This window comes from Trachymyrmex cornetzi, unplaced genomic scaffold, assembly GCF_001594075.2.
Source record: "Trachymyrmex cornetzi isolate Tcor2-1 unplaced genomic scaffold, Tcor1.1 scaffold57, whole genome shotgun sequence".
Classification (NCBI taxonomy): Eukaryota; Metazoa; Arthropoda; class Insecta; order Hymenoptera; family Formicidae; genus Trachymyrmex; species Trachymyrmex cornetzi.
This window is the reverse complement of record NW_017299882.1, coordinates 871,581-888,146: the sequence shown is the minus strand read 5'-3', so window position 1 is coordinate 888,146 and position 16,566 is coordinate 871,581. Positions and strand designations below refer to the sequence as shown.

General features: G+C 31.8%; 2 protein-coding genes across 8 annotated transcripts in view; one reads left to right on the top strand and one right to left on the bottom strand.

Annotated features, from left to right (window-relative positions):
• LOC108766122 (putative glutamate synthase [NADPH]) overlaps window positions 1–10,000 on the bottom strand; it is a 36,395-nt gene extending 26,395 nt beyond the window's left edge. Inside the window, exon 1 of the mRNA XM_018515203.1 lies at window positions 9,747–10,000. The gene's annotated coding sequence lies outside the window, so the exon portion shown is untranslated. The remainder of the gene's footprint in view (window positions 1–9,746) is intronic.
• Window positions 10,001–11,850: 1,850 nt separating this feature from the next.
• The window catches only part of rdgB (retinal degeneration B), a 35,230-nt gene continuing 30,514 nt past the window's right edge, over window positions 11,851–16,566 (top strand). For all 7 annotated transcript variants that reach the window (XR_001940359.1, XR_001940358.1, XM_018515254.1 and 4 more), the window contains exon 1: window positions 11,851–12,002. The gene's annotated coding sequence lies outside the window, so the exon portion shown is untranslated. The remainder of the gene's footprint in view (window positions 12,003–16,566) is intronic.

Here is a 16,566-nt window from a genome sequence, read left to right as displayed (position 1 = left end):
CGAAATTCCTACCAGACCACTTAGAGTTGAGAGACAATTTGTGACGTCTAGTGCGCTTTGTTTTAAGATGTTATTCCAGTGCTTCAATCATTGTAATATGTACGTACACGAAGTGTTGTATGAAATAACACGTATCATAATCACGTTTACCGTAGAAGTAAACATTTTCTCATTTTTTTCTGAAACCTTTCGCAGAAAAAATTCCGGAAAAAAAGTAATGCGATTTCTAATTCCAATGATATATCTCTTTACAAACGAAAATTCCTCGCGGGATTTGAAAAACGTTAAGCTCGTATACTTACTATTTGCAGCAACAATATCTTTGCTCGGATATAAGAATGCTACTTGCAATATAAGGTTTGTCGAGTTTTCCATTAATAAAATTTAGTATACAAGGCCGTCTCACTTTATTTTATACTTGATGCGTTGTGTTCCATATTCAGTGAGTGCAAAAAGTATTCGTACAGAGAAAATATTTTTTAAAAAAACTTTATTTTTAAAAAGTAAATATTATCCAGCGGGAAATAATCCATCGAATTGATGTCGAATCGATATAAATACGATGATTTCAACATTAATTTGACGTCGATTCGACGTTTAATCGATCATCTCTTATTGGATAATTAACAATTTATTCATAAAGAATAAAATAGACTATGTTTCTTAAAATAATATATACCAAAAAGATGTGTATTAATTATACAAAATATGTCATCTAAAAAATAAACGAAAATTAAAAATTGTATTGTTTGAATGCTCAAAAAGTATTCGTACAGACGAGAAATTTAGCTTCTAAAATCAAGAATACATGTGAAGCTCGTTTGTTTATGTTAGAACAGAATGTATTCATTGTATAAAATTGCTAATTAATGTTTATTTTCTATAAATAAGATTTTTTATAAGATATTTCCTTGTACGAATACTTTTTGCTCTCACTGTATATGTAGAAGAGGCACATTGTAAGTCCAAGACGCGCATGTGATTTTTTTTCTTCGACTCTCCTACTATCTCTGTCTTCTTCCATCTGGGCGGCCCTGTGCATTCACTAATTCGCACATCTGTGCGAAATAACGTCACTCATTGCTCTCGTAATCTTTTTCATTATTCTTTTTGTTATCTCTACGATTCTTAATTCTGTTAACAGTCAGTGAAATCTCCTTAAATTTCCTCGTTTGACGAGTGTATTACCTCGTATGTTAATTCAGGCTTGTTATATTCAACGCATTTCTTAAATGCGATAAAATGAACCTCTAATCGATTTAAAAGAGATTTGTGCATGTAAAAACGATTTATTGGTAGAGTGTTTGGTGAATATGCTTTCGAAAAGATATGTCATTAAGATTAACAAGTAGAAAATTCTATTCCAGGATAAAATGTTGCTTGTTACGGCTCACATAAATTAATTGAAAAATAATTGCTTTACACTGGCAACAATTAAAGCAAGACAATGAAATAATGTGCTTCGCACAATGAAACTTGGAGACAAAGTACATTAGACAATACAAATGCCTCAACTATGAGTTGGTCCGGTAGAAATGTTATGACGTAACGATATTCTTTGTATTATACTAAATCATGTTATGAGAAAATAGATTTTACGCAGCGGTTAATAAAGGAAATTAGTGGTGTGTATTTCAAGAGATAAAATCCCATTCGTTGGCTAAACACGTTACATGAACTTTATATTGACAAAATTTCGTCTCCAAAGATGTGAGAATGAGTCTCTCTATACATATAATATTAATGTTTTAAAAATTATGGCGTCGAATTAAATTTCGCTTGACAATAATTTATTTGAATTGCAAGTAATTTATAGTATACTACTCTATTTATGAATTTATTTATTAGTAATCATTCAGCACATAAGTATGCTTAAAGTCCTAGAATCGGATATTATCGTTCGAGCGCGTAAATCGGCTTATCATTAAACACGTAATTCATTACAATCCTAGAATCAAATGATTATCTGCCATTAAACACATAATATTACGTGAACATCACGTTTAACATTTACAGTATTTAGATTCGACGCAAAATACACGAAGATTTTAACGAAACATTTAATCGTGTATCTGTCAACTTGTTGAAAGATAATAAATAATTAATAAACGTCGTTCAATCAATTTATGTTGATTACATCATTCGATTGTGCGCCATTTGCATTTTTATCAATGTTCGTAAGAATGTAACAAAACTTGTTTAAGCTAACATATTATCTGTTAATCATCTATGAAAGGATTATGTCTTTGGCACGCGCATTCATTAATATACATATAGCTTGCGAATCAATACGAACGCATGCGCTTATATAAGAAATAAATATGATGTTTCTTAAATACATTCGCGTAAGTGTAATAATGATTCTGCTTAAAATTAGGCCGAGTCTACAATAGGGTCGTAAATCGTAATCAAGAAATTGACCAATCGCATCAAATGAGGAAAATAGCCGAGTATGATTGGTTAATTTCTTATACGGTTTACGACCTTATTGTCGAATTAGTTTTATAGCTACAATGCGTCTACAATGAGAGCAATATTGTGTAGTAAGCTGTAAATTACAAGAAATTGACCAATTAGTCGATTATTCCCCTCACATTCATGATTGATTAATCTCTTATGGTTTACAACTTACTACCATATTACTTCTATTGTGGACGATCCTTTAGAGACTAGTTTTCAATGATAATAATAATAATTCTGAAATAATATTATCAGGTTGGTCAGAAAGTAACTTCGTTTATGTATAACATTCTAGGACATCCAATATGTATAAATATACTCGTTTGACTTCTTATTTTTTCATCCTTGACTAGTCCAATTAGCAATTAAATCGATTAAAGTAATCATCCGCCTCTTTTTTCTCCTATTTTTAATCTTCTATATTTAATCAACTTATTTTCATCTGCAGTCGGAAATCTTGGATATCCCATTTCTGTCGATATCGTCGCACATTCCTAAAGAAATACAATCAACCTCGTTATGCGGTTTGACGCAAAATGATATGCGAACTTAGTACGATCGATAACGCGATTGACGAAGAGGGAGAGAGAAAGATGTAGAAGTAGAATGAAAAAGTGACAGGGATCGTTAAATTTTACTGCGTAACCGCATACTATTTGCGGAGTAGTAAAAAAAAAGTTATTGAACGATGAGAAGCGTAAGATTGTGTAAATGCGTAAGCGTCGTTACTTGCGTGGTTGTTAGATAACAATTCCATTCTATAATTAGGTTACTGCGCGCAACAAAGAAAGAATATAGACAGAGAGAGCTTAAAAAAGGTGCCACTGTCAACCTCTTTGCGAATTGAGATAAAATATACTACGCGTCGAGTTAAGCATAATTATTTTGCATAGAAAAAAAAATAACAGGAAAGAAGGTAGAAATATAGTAGAATAGATGCGAAGTATCTACTAGTAGTTGCAAAATTCAGTTATATATATTTTTAAGTTCATTTTTTGTTTGCGTGATAAATGTAGACTTTTTTGACTATCCAAGAGTGTTCGAGGTCGCGCTCAGAACCTGACATTTCATTCTGTTGCTAATTTTTGAAAGGGTAAAAGTAACTACGTGAATTTCACTCACGTTAATTTTTCTTCATTTTAATATCTTTTATAATCCCTTCGACTAATTACAATAATTTGATTATCACGAATTTTTAATCTGGAGTAAAGTCTCATTTCAAGTAGATAATTAATTTACATCGCACATGTATGTAATACTTTTATACATATACAGGGTGGAGCATGTCCTAATTAGAGGAATTTTATTACGTTAAAAGATTTAATTATAATTTCATTTAAAAAAATGGCTATGACCTTTATACATAGAATTATGAAAAATTAATTTTATTAAATTATACCATAATTGATCTCCTTTTAAACCTTATAATTTTTGTCTAAAACATTTTTATCCATACCAGATTTCAGTTTTTGATATATTTCGGTAATTTATTTTAGGTATCTCACCCTGTATAACTCATTTTAACATAAGATAATAAAAACGATTCAACACTTCGTAATAATTATTTTTGAATATAATTTTTAATAGCGTTGTTTTTAAATAAAAATATTTGATGAAAAGAGTATGCGTGTAAAAATACTTATTTATTTAAAAAATCAGTGTTTTAAAACAGAAAATATTAAAAAACATTATAAAAAAATTAAAATGGTGAACAGCAAATGAGGAAGAAAAATGAGAAAATATATTTATAATCGACAATAATTTTTAACATTATTAAGTTTTAATTAAGTTATAAAATCAACTAAATACAGTTAAATATATTTAATTAAGTTAATTATATTTCTTGTATAAAAATATTCTTCGATTGAAAGAAGGCCCCCTACGACGACTATTTTTCGGTGTTATATCTCTATATAGATAATTAAAGAACTGGATAACTTCTCAGATAATTCACTGTTCTGGTGAACGGGGACCCCCTTGGATATAGGTTGTTTGACGTCACGTATCTTAAGAACATAAAAGTCGCACGTCATTTTGTCGTGATATTATACAATCTAAATACATCGAGTGTCGCAATGAGGTTACGTAAATCGGTCCTTCGCGGGTGATCTTTTCCATCAGCGCGAAACTGAAACTTGTTCGTTATCGTAAAGATGCTTGGTAAACAAAAACAGATGGTTTCGTACATTTTCGTCATTTTGTAATATACGTAAATCTCTGTTTGAATTATTTGAAATCTTCAAAAATTTTACACGAGTAAAACGATATAATTCGGACATTGGCAAGAAAGAACGAAGACGCTGAGTGCAAAGGATGCAAGCAACTCGACAAATATATTACGTGAATTAAAAACAAGTGTGGGGACTAATGCGTGTCTTATCTGCTGTTAAGACGAGAGACAGAGGATAGTTAACTTCCGCGCGTCGGTTAATCATAATTCAAACATTCTCGTTATCTTGCGAGACCAAGGCGTCAAACTGCGCCAAGAGTCATTATCGTGCCAAGGTCGGCACGACGACGGTGGTGGCAGCGTCTCGGATTAATCAGTAGAATGGAAAGATTCCGTGTTATATCGTACGAGTGAATTTCGCGTCACGATTTGTCTTATCGGCCGCTACGCATCTTCGCATTTCCGTTCTAAAGAGTGGAGGCATACGACGACTGCATGATTCGCACGCATCATTGAAGTTCACTCGATAAGCCTCGTGTTTGATAACAAAGCTCGCATTCCGTAGTCTATATCCATCAAAGAGAATTTGTTCCGCCAGGAAAATATCTGTTATAGTTAATGACGAGCGTATACAATAGTGACATCCGATCTATAAATATTTCAATAATGAATACCTATAATAAACCTTTGTATCGGCCACCGGAAGTGGATAGATAATCACGAATGAGCGAAGCACGATAGACTTCTGATTGCACGCTGGAGAATTTCTAATTTCAATAGTTATCGTGTTATCAAAGTTTTATATCGTAGGATAATATTTTTACGAAGCGATCGATATGAATTCTTGCGAAGCGATCGATATGAATCACGTTGCCAGTGGATCTCTTCTGCTCACTCATGTTCTAATATTCTTTCAATTACGTATTTTTTGCTTAATCATGTTGAACATGGAATTGTGAAATATGTGTAAAGAAGTCTATTAATGTGCTGCATTAATTAGTGCCTGTATAAATTGTTAAGCTACCAAGAAGGAAAACGCAGAGACTCGTGAGCTGAATACGATTTGTGACAATGTTGTTTCGTACATGGAACGTGTTCGAATATATAAGTGAGCGCAAAGTATCAGAATATTCTCATTTATTATGCCGCTTATTTATTATCTTAGAAAACAACTGGCATTTAAGGTATAATTTATAACAGTAAATGATGCAGTTATCTCGCGGTGCAATTATCTCGCGTATTAAATTATGGATATAATTTTCGTGTCAATTTCAATCGTTAATTACATTCATTAACTGCGGAAGAATAAGTTAATTTTGTACATTACGTAAGAGTTATACTGTCAATAAAGTAAAACGTTAGAAGTAAAGCTATTTCTACTTTAGAACCACAAGTTCGGTTACTTAATCTCATATTTTTTCATCTTTCATAAAATATTCCTAGATGCTGGACGTTAGGAAACGATATGGACTTATTAAAATGCAGGTACTGCTATTAATAAAATTTTTATACGGCTAGACATGTAGCCGGTTCGTGCAACCCGCGAGGTCGGTAAGTCTTAAAGGAGAACGAGCGATATCGCGGAATAAAATATGGATCGATATATATACATGTCGGCCGATGAACTGGCGTTCAAGAGAGAAGTTTAACTGTCCCCGATGATCTGTGTGTGCAAAGTAAAAATAGTACACAAGTGTAAATTAGGGTGCGATGAAAGTCTCAAATATAATACAAATGCTTCAAAGCATTTGATTTACCAGAAGAAAGAATTTGGCTAATTGATCAATGAAAAAGTGCTTCAAAGCATCACGTTGACTGTATCCTTAATCATTATCCAGTTGTAAAAACTCCGACAAATATAGTAGTAAGGGTAATTTACTGATTGATGTTTCTCTTACTCTCCCCTCTCAGCGATATGTGTAACTTATCGCGTATTACGCTTATCGCTAAGTAGTACAACTTAGGAACTTGGTCACAGTTTCGTTTCTTGAGCAATGCACAGCGAGATATTCTTCGCGTGAAAGTAGACAACTCACCCGATCATTGAGCAACACCACCCCGTTTTCGTAGATTTTTTAGAGGATAAAAATAAATTATTCCTCATTATGCACTATTACAGATATCAAAGGAGCAATGATAACTTAATCCCTGAGTTAAATAATGTTTTGTTATTTTTAACTTCCATGTGTGCCAGAATGTAAATCAATCCATTTCTGTGGTTAGTTCAATATAAACAAAGTAAATATTGTCCATATTAAATATTTATATAAGTATGTATTTTGTAAATAATAAACTAAATTAAAAAAAAAGTCAAATTAAATTTAATACATTTTCTTGAGTTAAATTATTTATTTCTACTATTTCAGTCAAATATTAGCGACATATTGTGGATAGGAACAGTGGCGACCTGTAGAAATGATGAAAAATTCTTCAAATTAGATATAATTGATATTATGAATTTAATAGTGCGTGCTTTTTACAGAAATTTAATACTGGAAGGTAGGACCGTGCAAAGAGTTTTTGGGGTCCTAGGGTAAAGGTAAAGATAGGTCTTATCTGTCCGTAAATTTCGTATTAACAAAACTTTAAAGAGTTTAGAAAATAACAAAAAAGAGTATAACGAAATTTTTTATAAACTTTACGGTATAATTAAAATTTTCATAAATCAAAAACTTTTCTCTATCCAACTATTGATTAAGGAATCAAAATTATAGTCTATAATTATTTGATTTTCAATAGAAAACATTGCACAACCGTTTAGCCTTTCTTGCCTCATTGTAGAGCGTAAAATGATTTTGTAAATTTTAATTTACTCTCTGAAACTTCTTTTAGCCTAACATTTGTAGGTAGAGTGAAATATATTCGTAAAGCTATGACTATATTTAGGAATATTTCTTCCAGATTATTTTTTATTATATAAAGTAATAATTTTTTTTTGCTTGCTGATTTCTTCTGGAGCCTCTTAGCACTGGGGTTCTGCGAAGCACTCTCAGTACTCCTCTTTGTACGGTCCTGCTGGAAGCTAGTGATTAATATTCAAAATAAGGAATTTTCAGTATTAAAACGGATTTTTGTATAGTTATTTGTGCTATATTCTAATACAGAGTGTTTACTATCTGGAAAAACCTGAAGAACTTGAAATTATCAGATTTTTTTTTCTATCCTTGAAAATCAGGTATTCTCATGCTATTTTATCGGGACTCGGGTAAATTTTACTTTTAAATTAAATTTAAATTCTTTCTTTTTCTGAAAGCATTGCTTCTTTGATTTTTTTACTCGATAATACAAAATGTCGATAATTAGTTAGCAATGAATATGACATATATATTTGCGTATATTCACGTATTTTCGTGCATTTCGTAAGTTTTTATATAAAAAAAAATTATAAGGTAACGGTGGAAGACTCTCGGCAGAATAGAGTAATTCACTGATTACATTTTAATGTGCTTTCCCTACATTATCCTATAGATTTTGCGGCTTTCATTGTATATTTAATACAATGAGAAAAAAATGTACTAAATTTTAATAAATAATTATTTGATTAGTACTAATATAATATTTATTTACGGAAAAGAAATATTTACTAAATAAAAAATAATAATAGTTAAAAATTAAACTAATAGTTTTTGTACCAAATAAATATATGTTTACATTTAGTAAGTATTTAACTAGCACTATTTAACCAAATATTTATTAATTCTCTAAATCTGAATTAGTGGATAATCACTGACATCAGTGCCACTGGTAATCAGTGAATTAAATGTAAGATTCCTAACCTAGCTAATCTTTATTACGTGATCTAACTAATCTTGTTTTGTGCTTAAATTCAATGAATATGATATTGGAAGATTGAAATTAACATGCTTATCAGTATTTTAGTTAATGCTTAAACATTCTTCCTTTTTTAGTTGAACTTCATTGATTATCAGTGCCAAGTATACCACTGGGTAATTAGTGACTATTCACTGATTCAGATTTAGATAGAAAATTTAGAACATTTTACTCTCAGAGAGTGTGTAGATATATTCAAAACTGTATCTATTATGAAATTCCTATCTTCTACTAATTTTCAATATATACTTTATTTACGATGCTCTAAAAAATTCTCTAATCTGATCTGGAATTTTGAACAAAAATACTTTGAAAAAATCCGGGAATTATTACAAGGGAGAAAAAAATTAGAGAATTTTTTTACAAGATTTTAGTAAACAATATAATTGAAGGTTTCGTATACTACGTAGGTGTATTCGCAGTCGATGATAAAGACGAATTGCACAACGAATATTCTGTGACATGTAAAAATATCGGAATGCAGTTTAGGCGTCAGAGCATAATTTATAAATTATCAGAGAAAATTATTTGAATTTATAATCTTTTGCTGTCATGATTCATCCTTCGTGCAGCAATGATTTGCGTACAAGGAAAGCTCTTTCATTTAAGTTGGGAATTTAGTTGTACGAAACTATTAGTTCTACAAAGCTATTGCAATTTCCTCCTGCCGATATACAGTGGTGATATTTCACACCGACGTAGAATTCTCTTGCTATAGATTTCTCTTATCCTCATCGGCATTATCGATTTTTTAACGGTGGTATATCGAAGTGTGGGAGGTCATTTATACGTAAAGGTTAGACTTTATATACGGGGTCACGAAATACCGAAAACGCTGGAAAAAAATTGTTTTTTTTTTTATTGCAACGAAGAAACTTATTAATTATTTTTTGAATCTTTTTCTCATATCCGTAACAGTAAATTGAAGTGTCCTTCAAGCTTTCTATGTTCCCGACACTCCTGCAATTCCTCCCTCATTTCGACCCCTGCGCATATCTTGCTGATCTTCATCGGTTCTCCGATATTTATCCCCGGGATATATCGAAAAAAAAAATCGTAAAACGTATTCTATCGCGAGAATAAGAACGTGATAGAATTCGCAGACCCCTGTTTAATATTCGCAGAAATTAAGTTAAGGGTCCTCCCGATTCGAAATTCACGTTTCTCGTATCCGATCTCGTTTGGGCTTTGCGTACTTTTCTTTTTCGAACCTTGCCGGTCTTTCGCGGTTTCGACGCGTTACAGCTCGCCTCGTCGTGAGAATAAGGGCGCACCCGGGATTTACCTGCGTCGTCGAGAGGATCGATGAGGAGCGTACTCCGCTCCGCCTCCACGCGCTGCGCCGCGCTCAGCTCAGCTCCGCTCCGTATACCGGTTTTCTCACCGGATAAACGGCCAATTATTAGCGGGATGTTTTCTCAGACACCTATTCTTTTTTTTTTTCTATCGAACGCTCGCTGCTTCCAAGGAAAAGCCGCTCGTACCGGCGACACCGAAAACGTGACGTGCGCTTCCCTGCAACCCCGCTGTAACTGGCGGATTTTCACTATGACGACGCGTACCTGACGACTAGACGACCAGTGACGTAACTAGAGCGCAGGGGCGTCTATTTGAGTGCGCCCTTCTTCTTTCGCCCTTACCTTAAATCTTTGTCCCATCCACACACGAGAGATACATGCAAATTTATGTTGTTGGAAATATAATTAAAATTCTCGCAAATCAACGAATATCATAGATACGTTTCAAGTCTCTTTTAGTTAATTTCAAGTTAATTTTTTCACGAAGCTTTGGTAGCGTCTAAGGAACTAACTAAAATAATTTCGTATCCTAAAGAGTAACATTTTCTTTTTTTATAGACATCTTAAGAGAATGTTATAGTTATTAGAATAATTGAAGATATCTCTAGGGAAAAAATCTGATGATCGCAAACATCTAGGATGTAACTAAGACGTAACATTAAGGGCCACTTTTACCAAGCTCAGTTAGCTTAACCAACCTAGTAACTGTAATGAAATAGAAAGAGATAGAAATAGTTCTATCTCTTTCTATTTCATTTATAGTTACTAGGCTGGTTGAGTAAACCGACGATCGTGAAAGTGGCCCTAATTGGATTTGTAAGTAATTTTGATATTTTTGATATATTTACTTTGATATCTCAAAACACCTTGTATATTTCGTTTTGTCCATTCTTTTGTTTGTGAATTGAACGTAGTCGTCATGGTGGGTTTTGAATGAAACAGCTGACACGCCGGCGCAATCTGCGTACGCAGCGAACAATCATTGGCTGTTCCTAGTTCCTATACGACCGTCGAAGTTGTCCACGAACATCAGCGTTGGAAATGTAGTGTTGGGTCATCAATATCACCTAATGCCGTATTATCTAATCTTTTTGCACGACTTTCGTTCAATAATGATTGATTTCGAAGATAGATAAATACTGTAAAAAAATGTGAAAAAGAATGTTTGATTTATTTTTTTATGAAGCAAACAAATTCAGGCATTATATATTTTGAAAGAATTTTAGAATTGAGTGATGTAAATGTTTGATGAATTCAAAGACGCAAAAGTAAAGTCGCAAAGATTCAAAAATTAAGAAATTAAAAATGGTATAATTGTGGTTTATACATCAATTCAAGAAATTTTATAATTATTACCGAATATGTAATATATAAAGTTAAATAGCAAAATGTGATTTTGAAGAATTAAAAAATTCGACAATTTTAAAGTTGATTGATTTGATGAAAAGGATAGGCGACTGAAGCAAACATTTAAATATCGATAAACAAAAAATATCACAGTTAGTCAATATATAAATGTTCTAAGAAATTTATAATTGTTAACAAAAAGCATATAAAATTGAATATACATATTAAAAATATATATGATATTGTGGAATTGAAGAATTTGGAAATTTTAGAATTGAATCGTTCAAACGTTTGATAAATTGAAGGACTTCTTAAAACTGAAATTCGCGTAAATCGAAAACTCAAAAATACCATTAAATTAAGATTTATATATATTTGTCAAGAAATTCGTAATTACTATTGAATATATATAATATAAAACCGAAAGTATAGAAAAATATTATGAAATCGAAGAATTTGAAAATTGTATACAGAGTTGAGCGACAAATTCGAGGACGCTCAAAGTTCGCGAAGATTCATAGATTGAGAAATTAAAAATATAAAGAGATTGAAAGATCCGAACATTCCAAAGTGCCTTTAGCGCCATTGTTACAAAGCTACAAAAATGTCAAAAGCATACGTCTTTTGTTTGTTCGACTCCTCGAAGATACTAGATACGGCATTGCTCTTTTAATCACAACGGCGCAGGCGTCGAAGAAGCTGCCTTATCAACCGAGATGACATCTCAACGCAGGGTCTCGCCTTGGCCGCGTTCGAGGAGTCGTCGCGTGAAAATGCCGGGGAACACCTTGCGGCCGCACGATCGTCGCGTGTGATCGTTCGCAGCATGTGAACCCCCGCGAGTACACCTACAATTGGAGCACCTATCGGCGATCGGGAAGCTTATTGGGGAATCGGTAAGTTGGCGATCGATTGGTGTGTTTTGACGAGTGCGTACAATCGAGAGACAAATCTACTGCATGTCTGGCGAACGGCAGAAAATTGTCAACGAATTGCGAAACGGCGCGCGTAATCGTCATGGTAAGTCGTTGAGCTATTTTATAGCCTGTACTCCGGTGATCAATGATGATGGACAGTAGCGTACGAAAGAATTAGAGAAGGGAACGGGATGAAGAAAACAAGTATTAAGAGGAAGGAGAAAGGCACGTGTGAAAAATATTTAGAGAGGATTTTTGATGCAGAGACTGTTCCTTCTCTCTTTTTTCTCTTTCTTTCTTGGAAATGTTTTCCCGCGTGAGCGTTTTAGCCATAGTTGTTATATATACATATTTTTCTTTGTATCAATTTATCAATTTATTAATTTATTAATTAAAAATATTAATAAACATTATTGATAACCCTTAGAAAAATTTAATATTCCAAGTATTAAATTAGTTAGTGATTAATTATTTCTTTTGAGTATTAAAAATAATATTGTTAATATATATTTTTAATATTAAAAAAAGTAATTAATTATTAACCAATTTATTACACTACACAGTATTAAATTTCTCGAAAGAAAACCGGGAAGATAAATAAGATAAAATCGGATAAAATAATTCTATTGTGTTTACCGATAAAATTGTCTGTTCCATCGGTTGGAAGATTTTGTGATGTTAGAAATCATAATTGTAAGTGCGCATAAGATGATGCTAACTTCATATTACGATTTTCCAAATAATTTCAAAAGATTCCTTTACTTATTCTCTCAATTACTTTAATATTTAAGTTATTTCATGTATCATATGGGATAGAACTTCGGTGAAATTGAATCTACTTACTACTTAGAAAACGTAGTATTTGTGAGACAGAGCGTCATTAGTTAACTTGTAATATAATTAATTTATAACATAATGTGATTTATAATAGCATTGCTTAGGACAAGTCTAGGAATTATAATTTATTTCACGGATGCTGCTGCGTACATCTCAGACGATTAGTCATCGTCAGAATTGTTCATATTCATGGATTCACAGATACTTGACTTCATGAATTCAAAATCCATTGACCTTTGTATTTGCATATCCTTGAGTTAAATCTTTGATCTTTAGATCTACTAGATTGTTTTATAATGGTTTTAACTCCATAAAATTGATAAATCACTTGTTTGAATTTAGAAACATTACATAAATAAAACCACTTTTGTATTATTATTCAAAAAGTATATTATTATGTAATTAGCAAGTTTTATTTTTAGGGAGTTTTTGCTAGTTTGATCTTCATTATGTATGTGATTATGCGGCGTGTTTTATTTTATTGCAGATAGTTTTATGGATAGCTCTTCAAATATTATAATATCATATTTTCAATTGTTTTTATCTTACTTTTCATTCAAATAAACTTTCTGTTAAATAATCTTGTGCATTTTTAATTGTATCATTAATTGTAAATATAGTACAATAAGATTATCTCATACAAATTTATTAAATATAATTTGAAGTTGTTACTATCAGTTATAGAATTTTTTTTAGTCGCTGTGATTAATAGAAATTTTGGATTTATAAATCTTCGATTATTAGTCGCAGTTTGTCGTAGTTTTAATTTTGTTTTCGCTGATACAAACTTAGAGCAATTTGACTGAAGAAGATAGTTTATTACTTTTAACGTGCGTTCTAATCTGCCCCTGTCGTTACTTCGAAAACAAATGTTTTCCAATCGCGCAATCATCACGCTTTTCGCTTTTCACACTCGGGACTCGTTTTGACATTTGCGATTAATGCTCCACTTTATGGAAAATGTCGCGCCCGTGGCATCTAGTGCAAATAACCGCACTCGTGTCTCGTTATTATTTTACTCCAGTTGACGATAACAGAGGACATCACAATATTGACGTCATTTCGGTTGAACGAGATTAAACTTTTAGTATCTCTTTCTCTCTCTTTAAGAGACGTCATAAATGACGTCAGACATTTGGAAAATCGATTAAGTATAGGCTCGTCCCAATTTTCAACAGGAAAGTTTAATAATAGCCTAGTAATGGAGAGATGATAACGAGATTCCAAGATAAAGAATAATAGGATTTATTTCCTTATCTATTTCTTTATCCACCTATCTATGCAAAAGAGTATGATTGCATTAATTCTGATTAAAAATAGATAAATTAGAATTTTCCAGTTGAATCTATTATAATTTTAGTTGATATAACCTGAATTCTAATTGATGTGATCAGAATGTTCTGGCTCATTCATTTTCAACCAGAAATTTTTTTGAGTGCATTCATGTATATTAATCAATTTCTTTTCTTTTTTTTTCTATCTTTATCAAATATTCTATTTTTTAGTTTTATTGTCCTAAAAATATTCTATTCGTTAAAACAAATAAATCTAAAGAAAAAGAAATAGTTTTATATCAGCGCTTATAAAAAAAAAATCGCTTGTGAGTGATGGAAACACTTACAGAGAAAGCTCGTTGAAGAAAAAGTGCTACTTTAGTACTTTCAATTATTCATTCCATCTGTTTAATTATGCGATATCGCAAGCCTGTTGTTATATTGCGATTAATGGAGATATACCGTATATATCTATACAACGCGGCCTCGGAGAATCTCGCGTGCCGAGCGACGCAATTAGGTTTGCGCAGCTGAATGATGGGCTATGATAAACCGCATATGTCCACTACTAATTATGATCTACAATAATTAGAAATTGAGACTCAAGAAACGTGGTCGATTTATTTTCCGACAATGTTCGTGCTTCGAAACGAGAACTCTCTTAGTGGTTAATAATAAGTACGTGACGAGAATAAATGCAGAAGATGCTTTTAAGATTGAGCATGCATTAGGATTGAAGAAAAAAATTTCGAAAAATTACCTAACGTTTATCTCTCATTGATATATAAGTCTCATAAATTTATAAATTAATATAAATTTGCTTAATTTCTTGCTTCGCAGAACTTCGCCTCTATGAACTTTTTTATTTTAAGGACTTTTCCAATAAGTTGTTAACTTCATTTTATATTTCTCTGTTTTCAACTTGATTTAATTCTTTAGGTTTATACGTATTCAGAATTTTTCTTTCTATTTTCAGAGCTTTGTTCTCGTGAAACTTCCAACTCTCTGAATCCATTGTTTCGAATATTTTTTTTAAATGATCTCTTGATTCTGCAAACTGTTGAATACATCACACGATTTAATAAATAATCTTTAGTATAAAAAATAAATTTATATTATATACACACGCGTTGTAATGAGTTCTCTTATTTTTTATAGCTACATGTATAATACGTCGTACATTTGATGGACGAATGAATAATATCATCTCTCAAAAAATGGAAACTTTAAATTTTAACACGTATATTGAAAATGTATAGATATCATTTGCCTTAAAAATATAAACAATATTTTAGTAATGATTTAATTAATAATCAAAAAACAATAAATCAAGATTTATAAATATAAATGACAAAATCGTATTTTGGAATTAATTTTGAGCAGATCTTATACCAAGTATCTTGATAGATATGTTTAAAATTAGAATAATGACCATAATCTTTAATTATTTGACAGTAAAATTTTAAAAGGTATGAAAAATATAATACAAATTTTAATTCATCTCTTACTTTTCGTTGAAAAAGAATCGTTCTTTTGTCAAATGTGCACTATGAAGTCTTCTATATACTTGATTTTAAGGAAGAATAAAGTAAATGTAAAGCAGAAATCTTTTTTATGCTGCAATGATAGTTGCAAACATCTTCATATTACAATAAAGCAGTACAAGTCGCTTTTTGAGAATTCTAATGGCAAAGGAGACATTTATACATTTTTTAAGCGATATATGAAATCATGGTACTTATGCATTTGGAATATTTTTGCGCTGTTTGCGTGTATTTTTATTTGCAAATACTGCGACGAAAACACAAGGGGGAGGGAAGGATGCATTACGTTTATTACGAAATCATGGTACTTATGCATTTGGAATATTTTTGCGCTGTTTGCGTGTATTTTTATTTGCAAATACTGCGACGAAAACACAAGGGGGAGGGAAGGATGCATTACGTTTATTACGAAATCATGGTACTTATGCATTTGGAATATTTTTGCGCTGTTTGCGTGTATTTTTATTTGCAAATACTGCGACGAAAACACAAGGGGGAGGGAAGGATGCATTACGTTTATTACGAAATCATGGTACTTATGCATTTGGAATATTTTTGCGCTGTTTGCGTGTATTTTTATTTGCAAATACTGCGACGAAAACACAAGGGGGAGGGAAGGATGCATTACGTTTATTACGAAATCATGGTACTTATGCATTTGGAATATTTTTGCGCTGTTTGCGTGTATTTTTATTTGCAAATACTGCGACGAAAACACAAGGGGGAGGGAAGGATGCATTACGTTTAATTACTGGAAAGATCAAGGAATATGAAATAAAGAAAAAAAAGGAAGTGAAGGAGATTAACGAACATCAAGGTCTTAACCTTTTACGAGGCAAAAACTCATTTGTAGTTCAGCAAATTAGTACGTAGATCTTTTATGCGTCG